We start from the raw sequence: 21649 nt of genomic DNA, 5'->3' as shown, positions 1-21649 counted from the left end.
ACAATTAAAGCTATGACAAGTTTAATTTCGAGGAAACCACAATTCAGTCGGGTGTATATTGATGATTACAGAGAAGCAATGCAACATAGAATCGAAAGAGTATGTAACAATTCCCATGAAAATAACAAAAATGGTACCTGTATATCCGGATAACCAAACCCAGGGGTGGGTAAGTGAAGCGAGCAGGGGGCGGAACCCCCTTGTTTAATTAAAAATAAAAAACTGAAATATCACACTGATACAGGTGTTCGAACTCTTTTCTCAGTACTTAGCTGAAGCACCTTTGACTGTGATTCCAGTCTGGATTTGAGGACTTTCTGCCACTTCTGGGCAGATCCTCTCAAGCTGGTGATGGAGATCATTGGTAGACAGCTATCTTCAGGTCTATACAGAGAGGTTTGATTGATTTAAAGTGTGAGCTCTGGTTAGGAAACTCAAGGATATTTAATGAGATGTCCCTAAGCTAGTCTCCTATCATCTCTGTTTTGTGCTTAGGGTCACTGTAATCCACCCAACATGTCTGAGGTCCAGAGCACTCTGGAGCCGGTTCTCATTAAGTATATTTCTGTACTTTACTTGGTTCGTCTTTTCCTTTTCCACTGCGTAATGTTGCTACCACACTGCTTCACTGTTGGAATGACATTGTGCAGACAAGTTGAATGACACTTAAACTGAGGCCAGACTGTACAATCCTGGTTTCATCAGACCAAAGATTCTCACATTTTCAGAGTCTATTAGGTGTCTTTTCACAAACCCCAAGCACGTTTTCACTTGACATTTACAGAGGAAAGACTTTAATGAGGCCACAATGCCATAAATCCCAGATTGGTAGAGAGCTGCAGTGATGGTCGTCCTTCTGGAATTTTCTCCCATCTCCACAAATGTTATCTGGATATCAGCCAAAGAACCATCGGATTCTTGGTCACCTATTTTTATCAAGCTCCATCTCCCACAATTTCTCAGTCTGGCTAGACAGCTAGCTTTAAAAAGATTCACAGTTGTTCTACACTTACTCTGTTTAAAAATGATGGAGGCCACTGAGCTTTGGAGAACAAATATTTTTGTAGTCCTCCTCAGATCTGTCTCTAAACTCTGTGGTCTGTTCCTTTGACCTCATGCCTTGGTTTTTGCTCTCATATACAGTGCCAACTCTGGGACCTTCTATGGACAGGTGGTGTCTTTCCTAATCATGTCCAATCAATTGAACTGACCACACATGGACCCCAAAAAAGTTGTAACATTCCAAAGATGATCAGAATGGGGTGCACCTGAGTCAGATTTCAAGTGTGATAGGAAAGGGACTGAATACCTGAGTCAATGTGACAATTACATTTTTTATTTTTAGTATACTTGCAAACGTTTTTAAAATTCTCTTTTCATTTTGTCATTCTGGGATATTGAGTGTTGCTTGATGTGGGGGATAAAATGGAATTGAAATCAGTGGTTCTCAACCTTTTTTTGGCCATGCTCCACCTAGCCTCTCTAAAATCATGATGTCCCCCAGTGTAATATATACCTTAATATTAAGGTTATTATTATCTTATTATTACCTATTCAAAAAGTGAACTCCTACTCACGTGGAGGAAGCCCATAATGTCATTAATTTGGTCTAAACAAGCTTCCAAAGAACATGGAAACAAAAGAGGGAAAGGATAGTTGAAGTACTGACAAAGAAATCACTAAGAAATTGTTAAAAAAAAAATATGAAGTAATATGAAACTAGAGCAAATACAGTTTTGAAAACATATAATAAGAGATGTGATATTCATAAATATAGAATAACTTTAATGACAGCTTTTTCTGTAATATTTTGATCATTTTATATTTTTGTTATATTGCAAAATTTTGTAATCATTGTTAGAATTCATATTATTTTAATGGTAAAAACGATTTCTAAGTAGAAAAACCCAAGCCAGTTGTAAAATCATAAATTAAAGGGTTCTTCACCATCCCTTCTATGTTTATATAAATATATAAATGTCTCTATAAAAAATAAAAATACAAATTATTTTTTTTTTTCTCTCATTTTTAACTGTGAATTTCTGTTTTTTCATTTTATAAATTGATTAACATACTTAAATTCTCGAATTGACCCCCTAAAAAATCAAATTGCCCCCCAGTGGGGTGTACGCCCCATGTTGGGAATCACCGAATTGATATGATTTTAGCACAAGGCTGCAACATAACAAAATGTGAAAAAAGTAAAGTGGTCTGAACAAAGTGTTACCTAAGAACAAGGCATTGTGGATAATCCCTGGGTGAATTTTTAAAAGAAGCTGCAGTAAATGCTCTGCTCCATTAATCATGCTTTTATAACATTTTCTTGACTGAGTCTCATTTTGTATTGTTACAATTTTTTTTTCAATAAGTCAACCTCTGCCTATCTTTAGGTTTCATTTTCTAGTTTTCATTTTCAACCTTCGTAAAAACAGAGTTAAAACAATTCTACTATTTTTTCTTTGGGGAGACAATCTTGTTGGTCACACCATCTATCTCTCTCTCCAGTTATCTTATATTATGCCTTTCAAATCTATCTATCTATCTATCTATCTATCTATCTATCTATCTATCTATCTATCTATCTATCTATCTATCTATCTATCTATCTAAAATGTAAGACTACAGTTAGATTCACTAGGCTTGTTAGAAACTACAGAAGAAGTCTATCTACCAGTTTAGTTACTGTAGTTATTGCCGATTCTATCAAACTGTCTATCTATGAAAGTTGTATATCCATTGATCCAATCTGTAGTCCAAATGTGCACAACATACAGTACCAATGCTAAATCAGCCACTATAATGTGATTTAAATTTTTTACTAGTAATTTATTGTTTTTTATCACCTGTAACTAATTTTTAAGACACCTACTTGCCTTTGAATTTGCTATCTGCATTTATTGCTTTTGGTTTGGTTGAAAAAAATCAACACATCATATGTCTTAAGATAAGGAACACAAAAATTTAGAGGAGAAAAACACTGCTTGGCTTTGGTTTCAGAAGCAGCTGTTCAGAGTGAGTAAAAACTCAATGAAAAGTGATTGTACTTTAACTTTATTCCACTTTCAGGTATCATTTTGTGATTCTGGGTTGTGACTGAAGCTAAATGGTTTTCAAGTTCATTCCCGGGAGACCCCTGTGGCTGCAGACTTTTGTTCAATCAAGTTTTACAAGCAGTAAGTCATTTTATCTTTAATTGATCTCATTGTTTTAATTAGCTGGTCTTTCTTTTTCACTTTTTATGTTGCACTCAAAACAGCAAAGTTGTATTTTTGCCATAGCTTTAAATGCTTAACCCTCTTTTGTTGTTTTATTATGAACTCACCTTTTTATGCCGTTTGTCTCCTAGTAAAGACTAATAATGACAACAGGACAAATTGCACTTATTGCTGAAAGGCTGCAGCTACTTCAGCGCCATAGCCACTAGAGTGTGCATTACTGTAGCAAATGAGGTTTTAACTAACTAGAACACCTGCAAAATTATGTTGAAAATTGAAGAAAATTTTAAAATGCCAAATGACCCTTTGTAACATACATAATACCGTACTCCAATCCGATAAAAAAGTCTGAAAACTCAGTTTTTTAATTTCTGAATTGACACTAAAACAAAGAAACTGTACAGAGCCAGGTTGCTTAATTTATGTAAGAAGTCATTAAAAGCATTGGACTGAGCTGGAGAATCCTTGCTGTAGCTGGTGGGAATTACTTTATGTTCTTTCACTGGATTAATCATTAATAAATATGAAAAATATAACCAATGTTACGGGTATAGCTTCAAAACACTACAGTACACAAAAGCAATCCTAACATAAGTAAATGCCATTTAGAGTAATACTCCACCCAAAAATGATATTTTTTATATATGTTACTTATCCCTTGTAGTTTATAGTGATAACTGGTGACTTGGACATAACAATTTTCTGACATTATACGGGTTTATGATAACCATCACTGTACAACAGCAAACAATATCAAAAATGTCCATGAAAAAAATCTCATGTTATATAATCCATGTCAAATCATCCAGTTGTGTGCTCACTATGGCCCAAACACATAAATTATGAATTAAAAATTGTTATATAAACCAATTCTGGAAAACACTCTTGTGATGAACCAAAATGGAACACAATCAGGCACAAAGAAGCATTTGAATTGAAGACCTACATCCCCATGTCAAACTAAAGATTAAACATTAAACAAAAGAGAGTGAAAATATTTAGAGGAAGAGGATATGCCACGGAACTTGTACGTTTCAAAGATGCTTCAACAAGCAGAAGGTCACTTCATTTGTGCAGTTTCACACTCTGTGGCTAAATAATCCCAAGGTAATCCAGAAGATTAATGTAAGAGTAGTAACAGGGGATGAGTCTACCATTCAAATGCAAGTTCACTTCGAGTGTGCCTACAAGAACATTTTCTGGAGGTGCAGTATTTAACAATATTTTAGTAAAATGAAAACATGAATGGATGACTTGACACGTTATGCATCAAAAGTAATGTGAGATTTTCTTTCTTTGACATTTTTGATATTGTTTGCTGTTGCTCAGTGTTGATCACCATGGATACCCATTACATCAGAGACATTGTTATATTCATTCAGCATGAAAACTTGAAATTAAAATATTCTTGACGTTCACTACAAACTACAAATGATAAATAACAAGTAAACTAAATAATTTTATGGGAGGAGAATTCCTTTAAAATACAAGAAACCCCACAGAAATAACATTTCTCCACTTTCAGACTAGTGTGTCTAAATTAAAGTTGCAGTTTGTAGGAACATGATGTCCGTAGCAGACACAAATGAGACACCACTATACACAATCAACCAGACAGTATAACTTTGGATTTTGAGAGAAAAGTAGACTTGAGATAAAATATCCTTCCATATGTCAGTTTACAAACACGCTTTAATCAGTTCAGGGAAGCCGGTTGCCAAAAGACTACTCCTGCAGCACCTGGTAGAAGCCTCAAACGAACATTAAATTGGACACCACCTTATCAGATGGTGCCCTAACACACCCCTGAATTCTGTCATACAGAACCAAATTAAAGTCACTAATTAATCTGAAGCACATCTGTGACTGTAAGGAAAAGTAGAGTACTATGAGAAAATAAACAATCCAGTAATTCTCATTAAACTAAAAAACATTAAACTCATTAAACAATTTTGTTTTGTTTTTAAATAATGGAAGAGGTGTTTTTGTTTTATATGGTTGGGTATTACTGCTTCAGTTTGCAGGTGATTAATAGGTGATGTGTAGAGGGTTATCCTGACATGACCTTCTGCTATTAAAAATAATTAAAGGATTGGTAATTAGGAAGTGGAACTGAGTATAAGACTTAGCTATGATAGAAGATTGTACACCGAGTGGGTTTTTGGTTGAAGTATCCCAATGACTCACTATATAAGTGGTAGGTGCCATATTTCAGGAGATATATGAACAATGCTGTCATTTTATATTGTTCTGCTTCACATTAGCTCAGATTTGCCCTCCCAGCAAAGGTGAGTGCTGACTGGTGGCTTGTCTGAATCGCTGTCAGCATTTGTAGCACACTGTCATTGATGGTCTTTGCATTCTGTTAATTGTAGAATTATACTCTGTGTTAAAGTGGGAACATTGCTCTAATTAAAGCTTTGTACACACTGTCCTGCTTATGACATTACGTTGGTGTGACGCTCTACTAGAATGCACAGAAGTGATTTTCTGTTCTGTTCAGAAGTTAGTTTCCTTCTGTAGAAACCTTCTAGAGTGTGCAGACTGTAGTGAAGTGATCTGTAGGCAGACTGCCCTTGATCTCAGTTCTATATAAGGAAATTAATATAACTACTAAAAAACTACAACCAAGCAAACTTTTAGAATAGACTGAATACAAAAACAAGAGACACTTTAACAAAGAACCCTTTTCTAGCATTCAATAGACTTCACTTCATAAAATTAAACAAAGCAGATTGTGGCTGAGACACAGCTATTCCAGTTCATGATGCTGCACAAAAGCTATTTTGCTCATAATCAGATCAGACACTAGACATTAGCTGACTTAACATTCTGTCTGTGGTTCCAAGCAGGGATCATCCGTCTATTTATTTTATTAGTTAAAAGTCTCTTTGTTGCTCAAAGCTTAGAAAGGGTCAGCACCGCATCTTCATAAGAAAAAGATGACCATGTATGGGAAAAGAAGAAGCTCTCCGGGTGTTCCCAGTCTTCTTTCCCCCAGCACTTCCTGGTGTGGTGGAAGTGATGAGGTCCAGGGTTCTTCAGGCACCGGGGCGCCCCCTGGCGGTGGCCACGGGCCCCTACAGGGTTGGGCTTCCAAGCCCTACCCGTGGCCCCCAACACAACCAGGGCGGTCGCCCCCTTGTGGTCTGGAGAAGGCACAAGCCCTTCTCCGGTCCTCCTGGGCGTCCCGGCTGGGTACCACCCCCAGCCGCCCGCCACATTTAATATAATTATGCTCCGAAAACCAGAACCAGCGTAGTGTACAAGTGATAGGTGGGGATGTTTCGCATTCGGATTCATAAGAAAACGAAATTATCTATACTAATAAAAGGCAAAGCCCTCACTCACTCACTCACTCACTGACTCACTCACTGACTCATCACTAATTCTCCAACTTCCCGTGTGGGTGGAAGGCTGAAATTTGGCAGGTTCATTCCTTACAGCTTCCTTACAAAAGTTGGGCAGGTTTTATATCGAAATTCTACGCGTAATGGTCATAACTGGAAGCAGTTTTTCTCCATTTACTGTAATGGAGATGAGCTTCAACGCCGGGGCGGAGTTTAGTGTGACATTATCACGCCTCTCACGTAATCACGCAGTACATAGAAAACCAGGAAGACCTCAAAAAAGCGCTCAAGAGAACATGCATTATATAATTGAGAAGGCAGCGAAACAATAAGAAGCGAGCGAGTGACATATACAACCATATTCATGAGTTCTGCTACTTCAGAAACAATGCACGATGTAAACCTACACTTTAAATTAAGTTCATACACAGGCTGCCGCTGGCGTTTGTAATTTAGTGCCTGCCCATATAAGGCCGTCCGTCAGCGGCAATCCAATAGCAAACTGTCACGGGTAAATATTCACGGGTGAAGGACTGTGCTTATGGAGAGGAAGATGAGATGGTCAGGGTGGTGTTTGACACAAACTCAGCGAAACTGCGAGAGAAAGTTTAAGTGCCAGGACTAAGGTAACATTAAATAAAGCTATGGACATAGCACGAGATGGCACCAGCACAGCTGGGAACCATCGATGCAAGTACACCGAGTGGCTCACGTGAACTGACGCAGTGCACAGATAAAAGCAACAGTTCCAAAGGCTGAACAAAACCGAATTACACAATTGAAAAGGCAGCAAAAAATATGAAGAGTCTGATAAGCATATTCATAAATGCAGCTACTGTGGAAACAAAGCACACGGTGGAAAAAGTCAATGTCCGCTAAAGGAAGACAGTGTAAAAAACCCGTGCATGCAGCGTGTCAGGTTCTCAGATAAAGAAGAAGGCGAGCTGTTTATTGATGCAGTAAGAAACGAATCGATGAAAGAAACCTGTCATCTTTACAGCGATTGACAAACACGGAATGTAACTTGAACACAACACATCCTACAAATACGAACCTGATTGAAAGAAATAATGATAATCAAATCCTTGATGACAGCAACACTCAGTAACACTCACAAAACAAATACTGTATATTGACAGTCATGTTACGTTATTTTTAAAATGTTCCCTTTTCTTTTCTACCTTTTTAACACACTACTTCTCCGCTGCGATCGCGGGTATATAAATATGTATATATATATATCCCGCTCTACATACTCGAATAATGGATACTTTATTAGCCATCAATGATTGTTTTGGTAAAGCCATACTCAGTGTATTCATTAGATGAGCGGTAAAAAGTAAGAGCGAGGGAGGATGACTCATTGAGGCATGCAGGCTGTAGTCTTGCGTCAACTCTATCTGAATTGCGCGATCACATTTGAAAAATATATCTTTTCAAGTTCTATTTAGTCCATATGTGTCAAACTCAAGGGCGGGCCACATCCAGCCAGCGTGTAATTATATCCGGCCCGAGATCATTTTATATACTGTATTATTGTTATTAAAGCCGGGTATATGAAGCGCTGGTAACACAATAAACTACAGATCCCATAATGCAGCGCTTCAGCTGCCTTGCGAACGCTTACGCTTACTAGAGTTATTGCGCACTGAGTTTGCCGGCGCTTTGGTGACTTTGAAGAACAAAAAAAGTCCGTCTACATGCGGATCGAACCTTGTGCATGTTTGGTAGCACATATCTGTGTGAGAAGCTCTTCTCAGTGATAAAGACTAACAAAACAGCACACAGGAGTCGCCTCACTGATGAGCACCTGCAATCCATCCTGAGAATCTCCACAACACAGAACCTCACACCAAACAGAAGCGAACTTGTGGCCAAAAAGATGCCAGGCGTCCAGCTCTAAAATGACATATGAGCAAAGACAACTGAATGATTTGATTTGTTATTGCACGTAGAGAGGGAGTCAACCGTTTTAACAAACAGCGTATTGCACTGATCTGAAATAGCTGTGTGTGTATATATGTAGATATGTATGTATATGTATATATATGTTTATATATGTGTGTGTATGTATGTATATATATATATATATATGTATTTGTGTGTATATATGTGTGTGTATGTATGTATATGTGTGTATATATGTGTGTGTATATATGTAGATATATATGTATGTATATATGTGTATATGTATAGATATGTATATATGTTTATGTGTGTGTGTAAATATATATATATATATATATATATATATATATATATATATATCTCAAGAACACTCATCACTCACAACAGTGACAAAACAATTACATTGACAATCAGGTTACGTTATTTTCAAAATGTTTCCTTTTCTTTTCATTGCTTCTTTAACACACTACTTCTCCGCTGCGAAGCGCGGGTATTTTGCTAGTAAATTGTAAATTAGTTGTTTATCTTACTAGAAATTATCAGTGTAATGTTTATGTTTATTTTGTTATTGCGTCATAAATTTCAACTGCTGTGTCTGAAGCCGTCACATAAGGACAGTCTAAAAATTATTTTTGAAGCATTTGTAGATAAAAATCAGAGAATTTTACTTTTTTTATTCACAAGTGATATTTTTTCCGAACCCTGCTGCTTACAGAAAAATTGTACTAAGCCTTTTGGCCAATAATACCGCCCCTAAAGATGTGCCACCCGGGGCAGACCACCTGCCCCTAGCTACGCCACAGGGTAACATCTTCAAGAGCAATACATCTGAGAAAGGAGAGTTAGAAGGCAAGTTTAAGGTGATGAGAACTCCTCCATGATGAGATTGCTGAGAGACAGCTGGAGATCTGGGCTGGAACCTGTGGGTTGTAAGAGGGAAATAAGAGGAAGACCTATGCATCATCAATACAGAGGTGGTAGGAGAAGCCATGAGAAGAAATAGAACTGCCTAAGGAGTGAATGTGGAGAAAATAGAAAGCATATTTAGAAAGTTCATATTTTGTTGATGTTTTACCACACAGCCATTTTGTTTTCCTGACAAGCACCGCTATTTTGGAGTTTTTGTATTTTCTGTCTCCCTGGCAACGGTTCTCCTCAGTTGGCAATGTCATCAGAGCAACAGCTTAAAGATCGTCCTCAGTAATTTCAGGGTGTCCAAGTCTGATGTGTAAATCATTTTTCACCATGCTAAAAAACTTTATTTTTGCCCTTCTTGAATTCTGACTTTCTGCTCTTACTTTTTGACTTTGATTTCTGGTTCTTATCTTGAGTTTGTGTTGCTCCTGGGATTCTGACTACGTTTCTCCTGCACATTTTTCATTTTTCTTTTCCTCTGCTTAGGCAATTAACCAATAGGCACCAATAAGACTAGGCATAACTTTATCACAGGGCAGTATCCCTCACACGCCCACACTTTAGCAATGTCAATTAGTCTGACAGCAGTTGTTTAGACTGTGGTTGGAAACCCGAGTTCCTAGGTGAAATCAAATAAGCTTCAAACAGGATGCTATACACCCAGACCTGTGGGACCTGAATTTATTCTCTTTTATTTAACTCTTTGGTTTTTTTTTAACCTTTCACCTCTAAAGTCAAATCTCTCCCTCAGGCTTCCTAAACTTATTTGAGACTCATTTTGGATTCAGCCCAGCTATTATTACTGAATAATGCACCTGCTTAAGATGGATACCTTAGTGAACTGACACCCAAAACCTAAATACAATAAAGAGACAAGAAAAAGGAGATTGCACTTGTCTGCAAAGATCAGTATTATTTTAGACAGCACCATCCAACCTGATAGTCCAGTCACTAGTGATTAAAAGGCAAACATTTTAAAAATAATGTACTTGTATCAATAATGTTACCTCATTTAAAATATCAATATTGACCTATGTTACAGTACTCCCTGCCAATGTGCATCATATACAGATAGCACCAGGCTCAATATCAGTATTCCTTTATTTAAGTGCAGTCCTATAAACTAAAATGAATGCAATTATAATTAAACTTAAATCCGACTATGAAACAGTGCTATACTCACTTCGTCAACAGCGATCAGAGAGTCAGTTCCTTTACTCCTAAAACAAAAAATATTTTCTTGAGGAAGCACAATATGTCAGGATAGACTGAAAATACTGCCAACAATACTCATGAGAAGAGTGGAATCTGTTTTTCATTTTAATAAAATTGGAACCATCTGCACTCCTTAGAATCCAATGTACAAAATACTGTAGTAATAAACTGAAAAGAGCCTGGACTGTCAGAATATCAGCCTACCCACATGCAGTATGCTAAAAGGTGGAATTTTTAGAACTCTTCACAGACATTTTGAATTTATCACTTTTAAATAAAAAATAATGTGTGCTTTGTAGTAGTGCTCCTTTATCTTTGATTAATATGAAGAGGGTGAGGGCTCCTAAGGCCCATTTACTAAGCTGTTACAGGATGAGCACTAACATAGGTGTGATGTTTCACAGAAAACATCTGAACAGATGTTCCTACCAGAAAAATGACCACTGAGCAATATCAATTGATACTGTCCCAAATGACCAATGTAAAGATATCTGGTGGGATAACAGGACTGACACTAAAAGCTGTAAGTAGTTATGAGTGAACCCTGTGGAATTTGTTTCATCATGAGTTCGGCAAAAATGCGGAAATGTTTGGGAAGTTTGGTAAAATTCATTGAAGTCAATGGAGAAGAAGGAACTGAACTAGTTTTAAGTGGATTATAATGATGTGACAGTTTTTAGTGTCAATGAGGGCCAGAGAATCATCTGCTGACTATGCTGGACTAATAATTATGACCAAAAAATGTGACCTGAGCTTTGAGGCAGCAGTGCTAACCAATGTGACATTGTGTCTCAACCAACATGAGATGCAGACTGAATGATAACCACAAACAAAATATAACAAATAGCCACAAACTAGCAATAAGTAAAAAAAAATACTGTAATGATCAGTACATCTGCACCCTAAAAAAATCAGTAAAAATAAATAAATAAATGTTTTCCTTCTTATAAGGATAAATTAGCGGTTCCAGAAGAGATTCCACAAGGAACAAAAAAAAGACAAATCAAAACGCTGACCACCTATAATACCCCTCCACTATTCACAGTAACTTGGGGGTCTATTCAGCAACACACTCTCTTCTCCATCAAAAGTTAATCAGAGGACAAAAGATCAAAAGGTGAAATCTAGCATCTGCTTTGGCATTTTATCTCTACAGGGTTTACTTGAGAAATCCTTTCACTCTCTAAGTGACGTGCTTGTCACTGGTAATAATATTACAATATCAGTACATTAAGTCTCATGTGCACATGCATGCCGGCATGTATAGGCATTTCTATTTCTCAGTTTCCTGGTGGCTTTCTAAACTTTCTCTGTCCCTTTATTTCAGCCAGCACTCATTTTACTGCAATGATCTTTTCTCACATAGTGGCAGACTAACACTAGTATGTCAGTCCGTTTTACGTCCAGAGAAGTTTGGATACTTGTAGGACTTGTAGGACAGAGAAAGTCTGTATAAACCTCAGCTAAAGCGTGCCCTTGTACCACTTCAGAGCCATTTTCAATGGAGTGCCCTGCGTACCATCCCATTTTACTTCAGGCAAGTGTACTCTTTTTAACTATTTATAATTTCTCCTAAATTGCGTACAAATGTGCATATGCCAAGTTCTACAAGTCTGATTATTTTTTTACCATAATCGACCAATGCAGGAAAGGTTTTAAAAATGAGACCTCTTTTCCTTCTCTTTCTAAAAGAAAATAAGATTTTTATTGCTGTTGTGCGTCAGTACATAATTTTACTCTTGTACTCGTGTTATGCTAAAATGAAAGTAAACAGAGAATGTAATTCTTCCTCACTACCACCAACTGGGGACCAAATAAAAAAGGTATCATTGAAAATATATCAGTCAGTCCCTTGAGTCTTGTTTGGTTAGCTAATAATTAAGTTATCTAAATATTTATCAATTTTAAATATGGTCAGTCACAGTGCGTGGGGTTGTTGGCAGGTTTGGCACTCCAGCCACTGTAAAAAACCTCACACTGTTCCACTGTGGTGCTGAGAGGTCACCCAGTGCACTTGGCTCCCAATTCAGGTGGTTCGATGTGTAGGAGTTGTGGCAACGTGCTATCAGCACATGCTTCCAAACAGCCTCTGTGCTTCACCCAGGTGACTTTCACAAACCTTAATGTGAAAAAGGAGAGAGTAGAAGAAAAAAAATTTTCAGTCATTTTACTACTAATAAATTATCAGTTTATGCATTATAGCTGTCCCATACAAAAGAAAGAAATCCTTAATTAAGGATCATCTATTCTGGATATTAAATAGCACAACTGTGAAAGATGACTGCCATCTGCTGGACACATACAGGTCTGTTTTATGTTAAGACATTTTTTTTCAGAAATATTACAATGCATTTGCTTGTTTACCTTTACTCTGCACTGAATCCAATACTCCATACATAGTAATTACTGTATATATGTTTATTTACAACAAAAATAACTAAAATATTATTTTATGTTCCATACAAAATATTACTAGTGTTTTCCTGGAGAGAAGAAAATTCTCATATTGCTTGAAAATCAGAGCATGTCAAGTAAAGTTATCTAAAAGTAACATGCTACATTAAGAATTATTAACTGTTGATCAGGTGAAAGTACTTACAATTGTAATTACATATGCCACAAATATTAATCATACAAGAATAATAATTTCCCCAATAACAATTTTCTAATGTCTTGCTATTAAATACATCCATCCATCCATTATTCAACCCGCTATATCCTCACACAATGATTAATTAATTAATAATACATGTTGCAATTGTAGATCAGTCCCAGCTGCTTTAGTAGGCACCATGTCAGTCCTGAAAGGCCATGGTGCAAGACAGAAGAAAAAAAAATCTTTGGTAATCTTCTAAACAAAATTTTCCCTGAATTCACTTTAGTCACTACGACTTTCATTTTGACCTTAGTACTAGGCTGTTGTACTGTGTTAGCCATTATGAATGTAGTAAAAATTCAAGCAAAATGACAACTTTTATTGGCTAACTTAAAAGATTACAATATGCAAGCTTTCGAGGCAACTCGGGGCCCCTTCTTTAGGCAAGAATTGCCTAAAGAAGGGGCCTGAGTTGTCTCAAAAGCTTGCATATTGTAATCTTTTTAGTTAGCTAATAAAAGGTATCATTTTGACCTTAGAAATTGCTTGATATTCTCAGATTCAGTGTTTTGACTCTAGCTCACTTGACAACTGATCAATTTTAAAAGAATATATGAAAAAAAAGAGTACAAAAAAAATAAAAACAAAATACTACAAATTATAAGAAGAGTGCAGTATCGCCAGACGCAGAATACTGGAAAAAGATCCAATATTAAGAACTAACTGTATCGTAGAAACAGCAGAATCAAACCCAGGAAGGGGGAAACAAAACAGATCTTGATTTTATGTTTCACACTGTATGAGGCAGAACAATCAACACAACAAACACTGAGTGTATGTATAAATATTTTAAAATTAGACACAAACAAAGACAAAAGAGTTGGGGCCCCACCTTGGTGACTCCATATAACTGTATTTACAAAAGCAAAGAAAACTCGCAGTAAATGCAAAGTAGTCTTTTCAGACTAGAATTCTGGATAGGTACTGAAGCAAGATGTGAGATTTCCAGGTTATGAATTCAAGTGGCAGGAATTTCATCGTTGACTAACTGACTGACTCATTTAGTCATCAACAAAAACACTTTCCCATTTAGCTGAAAATATGAAATTTGGCAGGATGGTCCATCTAGGGAAGCAGGTAAGAAGGCATGTTTCAGTATATCAATATTTAGGGGTAAAAAGAATTTAATTAAAATGTGGTGATGGAGAAAAAGCAAAAATTAGCCTACATGGTTTTTTTTTTGTTGATATTTGTCATTAATAATGCTCTAGTAAGTGGGACATTCTAATGCACAGCATCCTCAGTTTTTTCATAGTGGTAACACTGATCACACAGAGAAAAGGGGTGTGCTGGTTTATGGAAATTAAGGTGGTCTGACATCAGCTGTAGAGAAGGGAGTTTTCCTCCTTCATGAATCAAGAGCGAATAGATGATTAAATGTAACCAGGATACACGGCACAATTTCTTTATCCACAATACATAATCTGACAAAGTAAAACTTGCCCTTCAAAATGATACATAGGCCATGGGTCTTCAATAATAGATAGGCAGTGTTCTCCCTAGCATCTTTTAGCCAGGCGCTCTGCATGAGATTGTGAGATGACAGCCACAGATCTAATGATCTGCAGAGATGGCAGGGGACGAGTGGGCAGGTGGGCAAATATTTTAGAGGTAGGATCGTAAATTCTGCCTAGGATTTTCCTCAAAAAGCCTTCGTAAGGCTGCTGTTGGATTGGACTGAATGATTTCATTAACGTGTTTGTATGATTTAGCAAAGGGTTTGATGGTTCTGAGCATGGAATCTAGCTGGAGAAGTAAATTTTCGCTGCATGAAGAGTTTGCTTTATTTTGTAAGCGTACTGCAGATGCTTGGAGAGAAATGCCGTGGCAGCTGCGTGTGGGCGGGTCCGGTTTTGAGGGTGGCTGCGGGAGGAGAGTTAGAGTTGGTGGGCGGGGCTCTGTCATGCGTATCCCATGGTCTTAGAGTTGGCAGGCGTGGCTCTGTCTTACTTGCGCTCACTGTCATGCGTGCCCTTAGTGAATTATATATATAGATTTTTTTTCATTGTTTTCACTTTTCTTCCCGACAGTGACAATACTTGTGCATCTTGGTTTATGTCATAACAATTGTTATTTAAAATTTTTGTTAGGGTTGCAGGATCCTGAATTGGATACTTCTTAAATTTAATAAAAAATATTCTGGCACAAGTGTCAAACCTTAAAAAAGGGATTTATATTGAGCATTGGAAAATAATTAATAATAATTAACTAACCACCAAATTTCCCCGTCCCGCCCCACCCAGCTGGAAAAAATTTCTGGGGAGAACATTGGATATGTGTGCTATGGATACTTATTTGAAAGCAGTAAAAGTAGAGAAAAATAATCCAGTGATTTCAAAACAGTAAAACCCAATGCCCAATGCATCGATCGTGACCGACCGGTAGATCGCAAAGGTAGTGCAGGTAGATCATGTTGCATTCAAAAAAAATTTTTTTTTAATGTAGGTCTATCATATATCCTCCCTATGCCATTTGCCACTTGATTGACATACAGGGCGGCCAGTCTGAGATCTCTTTTCTTCAAAGACACTGGTCATCCCGTAAGCACGATCAAACGCGCAAGCTACTGCAAAACTCCAGCTGTGATCTAGTTAGCCTACCAATTTATATCAACTAAAGAAGGGATTTAAAAAAAAAAATGTTTGGGGAGGGTATGGGCTGGATGTGGAATTGGAAGAGGATTTTTTTTCTCACAATGTCACAATAGAAGTGCGTTTGCCTGATCTGTCAATCTATCATTGCTATTCCAAAGAAGGAAAATGTGGAAAGGCACTTTCGAACTGTTCATAAAAACTACGAAACTGACTTCCTTCCGAAAAGCGATCTGAGAAAGAGAAAGGAGAGGGAACTAAAATCGCAGTTAATCAGAAAGCTGTCATTTTTCACTTTGCTGAATTCAAAAGCTCCTTGACTGCATTGTTCAGCTCTACTTATTTATGCGAGTCAGCCTTTTTCCACATGAAGATTATTAAATCCAAATACTGTAGTGACCATAAATGTATTAAATTGTTATTGAGCCAGAAAGGTTATTCAGTTATGCAAGGTACGACAACATATATTTTATGTATAAGTATACTCAGTATATATATATATTGTCACACATGTATTATTAGGAGGCAGTCAAAGAGCCTAAAGGTGAGTAAAACATCGCGAGATAAGGGGATGTCACGTGGTACTTACCTGAACTCTCTTTTGCCAATAGGAAACAAGAAGAGAAATAATCACGCAACCTCCGGTTTTTTCAAAATGGCCGCGATGACGTCACTTCCGGCACCCACAAACCACCTCACTTCTGGCTCCTCAAAATGATGTCACTTCCGGTTCCTGTTGCCACATCACCATTTTGCCAACCATTTCTTGTCACCTGTTTTTTGTTCTATAAAACCGCCATTTTGTTTTAGTAAGATTGTTCATTGTACTTTCAGGACTTTGAATCACTGCATTTTTTCAATATTGTCTGCACGACAATATACGGGGACGGTCCCCAAATCTTTATTTTGTATTTGTGACTTTCTTTTTGATCACAGTTAGCATAGCTGGCAGGATTAATTGTTCAAGATGTCAGAAGAACAAGACCTGAAAACCGTTCTCTCCACGATCATGGGAGATTTACAGACCCTAAAAATTCAGATGGGGGAGACCAGGACTCAGTTGGCGGAATCCGAGGCTTGTTCGGCAGCTAGGATACGGACGGAGGTCGCTCGGTCACCACCCATTGCTTTGACAATTCTCACTGAATCTGATGACATTGAAACGTATTTTTTGATCTTCGAGTGTACCGCTAAGCGGAATGCATGGCCGAGGTCGGAGTGGGCGTACCAACTGGCTCCCTACCTGAAGGGAACGGCGCAGTGGGCCTATTATGATTTAACTGAGGAGCAGGCTGCTGATTATGACGCTCTCAAACTAGACGTCTTTAAACGCTACGGCGTATCTCCGGAGCAGCAGGCAAGAGAGTGGAGGGAGTGGCGATTTGACCCTGAGAGGCCACTGAGAACCCAGGGCTTTGAAGCCTGGGGAAAGGTCTGTCGTTGGCTACGGCCCGACGTCAATGACTCTCATAAGATGGCCGAAATACTAGTGTGCGAGACCTTTGTTCATGCCTTCCCTGAACACATAGCCCAGCAAGTCCAGAAACACACTTACGAGGACATGGACTCTCTTATAAAAATCGCGGAGCGTCATTGGGCGGCTTGCAAATCGGGGCGATCAGAACGGTTCTCTCGCCGAACCCAACAGGCACGTGGGTCAGCTCCTGAGCCCCGACAAGCTCCTGAACCTGTCGTCCGTAGAAGTGACAGACCAGCCAATCTTCCCGGCTGTTACAAGTGTGAGGAGGTTGGACATCTGTCTCCTACCTGTTCCTTTGAACCGATGGATTGTTCGTTGGTAAGGGGGGAAAGGTACTGTGCCACCGTGAGTAACCATTTGTCTCTCCCCTATACAGGTGCAGTTATTATAAATGGCAGAAAGGTAAGGGCAACGTTTGATTCCGGGAGTAACATTTCTATTGTTGCTACCCATTTCGTTTTACCGCAACATTGAACTAAAATAAAACCCAGTCTAAAATGTATTCATGGAGATATCCAGTATTATAAAACAGCCAGATGTATTGTGACAGTAAATGGAAATCTAAAAAGTATGGCCGTGGCTGTGTTACCGGATCCTCCGTTTCCAGTTATACTTGGTAGGGACTGGAATGAAATTATTAGCGGTAAAAACGTAACTGTACCAAAGAAATATTTAGGCTTAATGATGGAACAAAATGATCCGACTGCCTCCACGTCATGTCCCTCAGTAGCACGGGCGGATACTAGCACCCAGTGCGAAGAAATCGATGTCCCATCGTCCTCTGCGGGAGCTAATACAGTTAACGTGGAGGACGTGGAGGCAATAGCCCCTCCCATTGAGGTCACGCAAGACCCAATTCAAGCGTTAACGTCCCAATTCCTTCTAACACCCTCATCCTTTAAAAGAGATCAGTGGAACGATGATTCCTTAAAGTTTGCTAGGAATGCTATAGTGTCCACCGAGGGTTATACAACTCTGAATCCCATGCCACCCACGCCGTTCTTTGTTATTAAAAATGATTTGTTATACCGAGTGGCAGAACACGGTGGTGAAGTGCGAGCATCATTGTTAATCCCACGCACGTTTTGGCGAAAAGTGTGTGAATTAGCACATGTTCACCTTCTGGGAGCCCATTTGGGCTTCGATAAAACTTTAGAGAGGATAAAGCTCCGATTTTATTGGCCGGGAATTAATGAGGTGGTCAGGCGATTTTGCGCTTCTTGTCCGGAGTGTCAACTTCGCCAGATTCTCAGACGGACTCGAGCTTCTCTCGTTTCCCTTCCCCTTATTGATATCCCATTTGAAAGAGTCGGAATAGACCTCGTAGGACCGTTAGAACCCTCGTTAAAAGGATTTAAATATATTTTAGTATTAGTTGATTATGCCACTCGCTTTCCAGAAGCTGTTCCTTTGCGCTCAGCTAATACAAAAACCATCGCACGGGAGTTGGTAGGGATATTCGCTCGTGTTAGGATCCCCAAAGAGGTTTTAACAGACCAAGGGACTCCTTTCACTTCGGAGATGTTCAGGGAAATTGCTAAATTACTCCGTATAAAACATCTGAAAACGTCAGTCTATCATCCCCAAACTGACAGGTTGGTGGAGCGTTTTAATCAAACATTAAAACAGATGTTACGTAAGGTAGTTAACGAGGATGGAAGAAACTGGGATCAGTTGCTTCCCCTCGTTTTGTTTGCATACCGGGAAGTCCCACAGACCTCTACAGGTTTCTCTCCTTTTGAGTTATTTTATGGAAGACAACCCCGAGGGCTTTTGGATATGTTAAAAGAAGGATGGGAAGAGGAGGTCCTCCCTACTTCAAATATTCTTGAATATATCGCGCAATTACGCAATAGACTTGAGAAAATTAGACCTATTTTAAAAGACAACTTAGAAAAAGCACAAGCAGTGCAGTCTCGTTATTATAATAGAAACACCACCATTCGGGAGTTTGTCCTGGGTGATCGTGTAATGGTGCTCGTCCCAACCTCCCATTCAAAATTGTTGGCAACCTGGCAAGGTCCTTATGAAATAAAGGAATGAAAAGGACTCGTCGACTATTTGGTTAAACAGCCTAATCGTCGACCGAGTGAAAGAGTGTATCATATAAATCTACTGAAACCGTGGAAGGACAGGGATGTTGATCCCTCCTCCGGACAACCTAGTTCTCTTTTCATGTCATGTGCACTTTAAGCCCATTTCTAAACTCCCTTTTTTATCAAAAGTTTTAGAAAAGGTTGTTTATAACCAGTTACAGGCGTATCTTGATTTTAATGGGGTTTCTGAAAAATTTCAGTCTGGTTTTAAGCCACGACACAGCACTGAAACTGCCCTCCTAAGAGTGCTTAACGATTTTCCTTTACCTGCTGACTCTTGTAATTCTGCCATTCTGGTTTTATTGGATCTGACTGCAGCGTTTGATACAGTAGACCATAGTATCTTGCTATCACGCCTTGAGATATGTGTCGGAATTAAAGGTTCTGTTCTTAAATGGTTCCAATCTTATTTGTCAGGCAGGAGTTTCTCAGTCCATTTAGGGAAGTACTCATCTTCAGTGTCTTCTCTTGGCTGTGGGATACCCCAGGGTTCCATTTTGGGGCCAATCCTCTTTTCATTGTACATGCTTCCATTGGGGTCTATTTTTAGAAAGCATAAAATCGCCTTCCACTGCTTTGCTGATGATCTTCAAATCTATCGATCTATTCCAGCAAATAGTCACCCAGCTATTCAGACCTTGTTGAACTGTCTCCGAGATGTTCAAACATGGATGGAGATAAACTTTCTCAGTCTGAACAAAAGCAAAACTGAAATTATTGCTTTTGGAAAGTCCAATGTCCTCGGCGGGTATGACAGTGTTATTGGATCTCTGGCATCTTTTTCTCATCAGTCTGCCAGAAATTTGGGGGTAATTTTTGACTCTGCTTTTAAGTTGGATAAACAGATCAGCGCAGTTGTAAGGTCCAGCTTTTTTCAACTTAGACTACTTAGTAAAGTCAAGCACTACATTCCCCATGAACAGTTTGAGACAGTAATTCATGCTTTCGTTACATCACGCCTTGACTACTGTAACTCATTATACATAGGTCTCAGTCAGGCACAAATTCAGAGGCTGCAAGCCGTTCAAAATGCAGCGGCTTGCCTTCTGACAGGGAAGAAAAAGCGTGACCATATAACACCTATACTGGCCTCCCTTCACTGCCTTCCTGTATATTTCAGGATCTAGTTTAAAATATTACTGCTTGTTTTTAAAAGCTTAAATGACTTGGCACCTGTCTACTTGTCGGAGCTTCTTGTTCCGTATTCTTCTGTCAGAACCTTGCGATCCTCTGATCTTCAGTTACTCCATATCCCCAGAATAAAGCTTAAAACCAGAGGAGGCAGAGCATTTTCGGTAGTAGCCCCCAGTTTGTGGAACAGCCTCCCCTTGCAGTTAAGAGCGGCCCAGAATCTTAATCATTTTAAAACCCTGCTTAAGACACATCTGTTTTCATGTGCATTTAATTCCTCTTGATTTTATGTAGTTGGTTTCATCTTATTTATTATTATTATTATTATTATTATTACTTATTTTGTTTTGATTTTATTGATTGGTTTAGTATAGTAGTGTGCAATGTATATTGAGTATATATGCGCTGTGTAATACCTGCTAACCTTTTTGTCTTTTAGTTGTACAGCACTTTGGTCAATTAAAGTTGTTTAAAGGTGCTTGATAAATAAATAAATAAATAAATAAATGTGCACATCTGAATTTTGGTCCTGATTTGACATCTGAATAACGACAAGATCTCGAACGGGCTATCTTGTCTGTCCCTAAAGTTGTGGACGAGACACCCGGACGTACTGCGTTGATTGTTCATGACATCAATACGGACCATGGAGTGATTGTCAGAGAGAGACCTTATAGGCTCCCGGAGGCAAAGAAAGTGGAAGTAGAGCTGGAAATTAGACGAATGCTGGAACTAGGGGTTATTGAAGAAAGTTATAGCCCTTGGTCTAGTCCAATTGTCCTAGTTTCTAAACCTGATGGCTCGTGGAGGTTTTGCAACGACTTCCGACGACTAAATCAGGTCTCTAAGTTTGATGCGTATCCCATGCCGCGAGTGGATGATTTACTTGATCGGTTAGGGAACGCTCGATTCCTAACTATTCTTGACATGACTAAAGGGTATTGGCAAGTTCCCTTAACAGACTCCGCTAAAGAAAAAAACGTTTTTAGTATGCCCAGTGGACATTGGCAATACAAGGTGCTTCCTTTTGGTTTGCACGGGACACCAGCTACTTTTCAATGTCTGGTGGATACACTGCTTTGGCCCCACAAT

General features: G+C 38.6%; 1 long non-coding RNA gene across 1 annotated transcript in view; it reads right to left on the bottom strand.

The window, feature by feature from the left end:
- Positions 1-12283: 12283 nt before the first annotated feature.
- Positions 12284-21649, bottom strand: part of LOC120542776 — a 101605-nt gene continuing 92239 nt past the window's right edge. Inside the window, exon 3 of the long non-coding RNA XR_005636233.1 lies at positions 12284-12722. This is a non-coding gene — a long non-coding RNA (uncharacterized LOC120542776). The remainder of the gene's footprint in view (positions 12723-21649) is intronic.

Source organism: Polypterus senegalus, chromosome 13 (genome assembly GCF_016835505.1).
Source record: "Polypterus senegalus isolate Bchr_013 chromosome 13, ASM1683550v1, whole genome shotgun sequence".
In the NCBI taxonomy this organism is placed as follows: Eukaryota; Metazoa; Chordata; class Cladistia; order Polypteriformes; family Polypteridae; genus Polypterus; species Polypterus senegalus.
The sequence above is the reverse complement of the archived record's forward strand: the minus strand, read 5'-3'. Positions and strand labels throughout refer to the sequence as shown.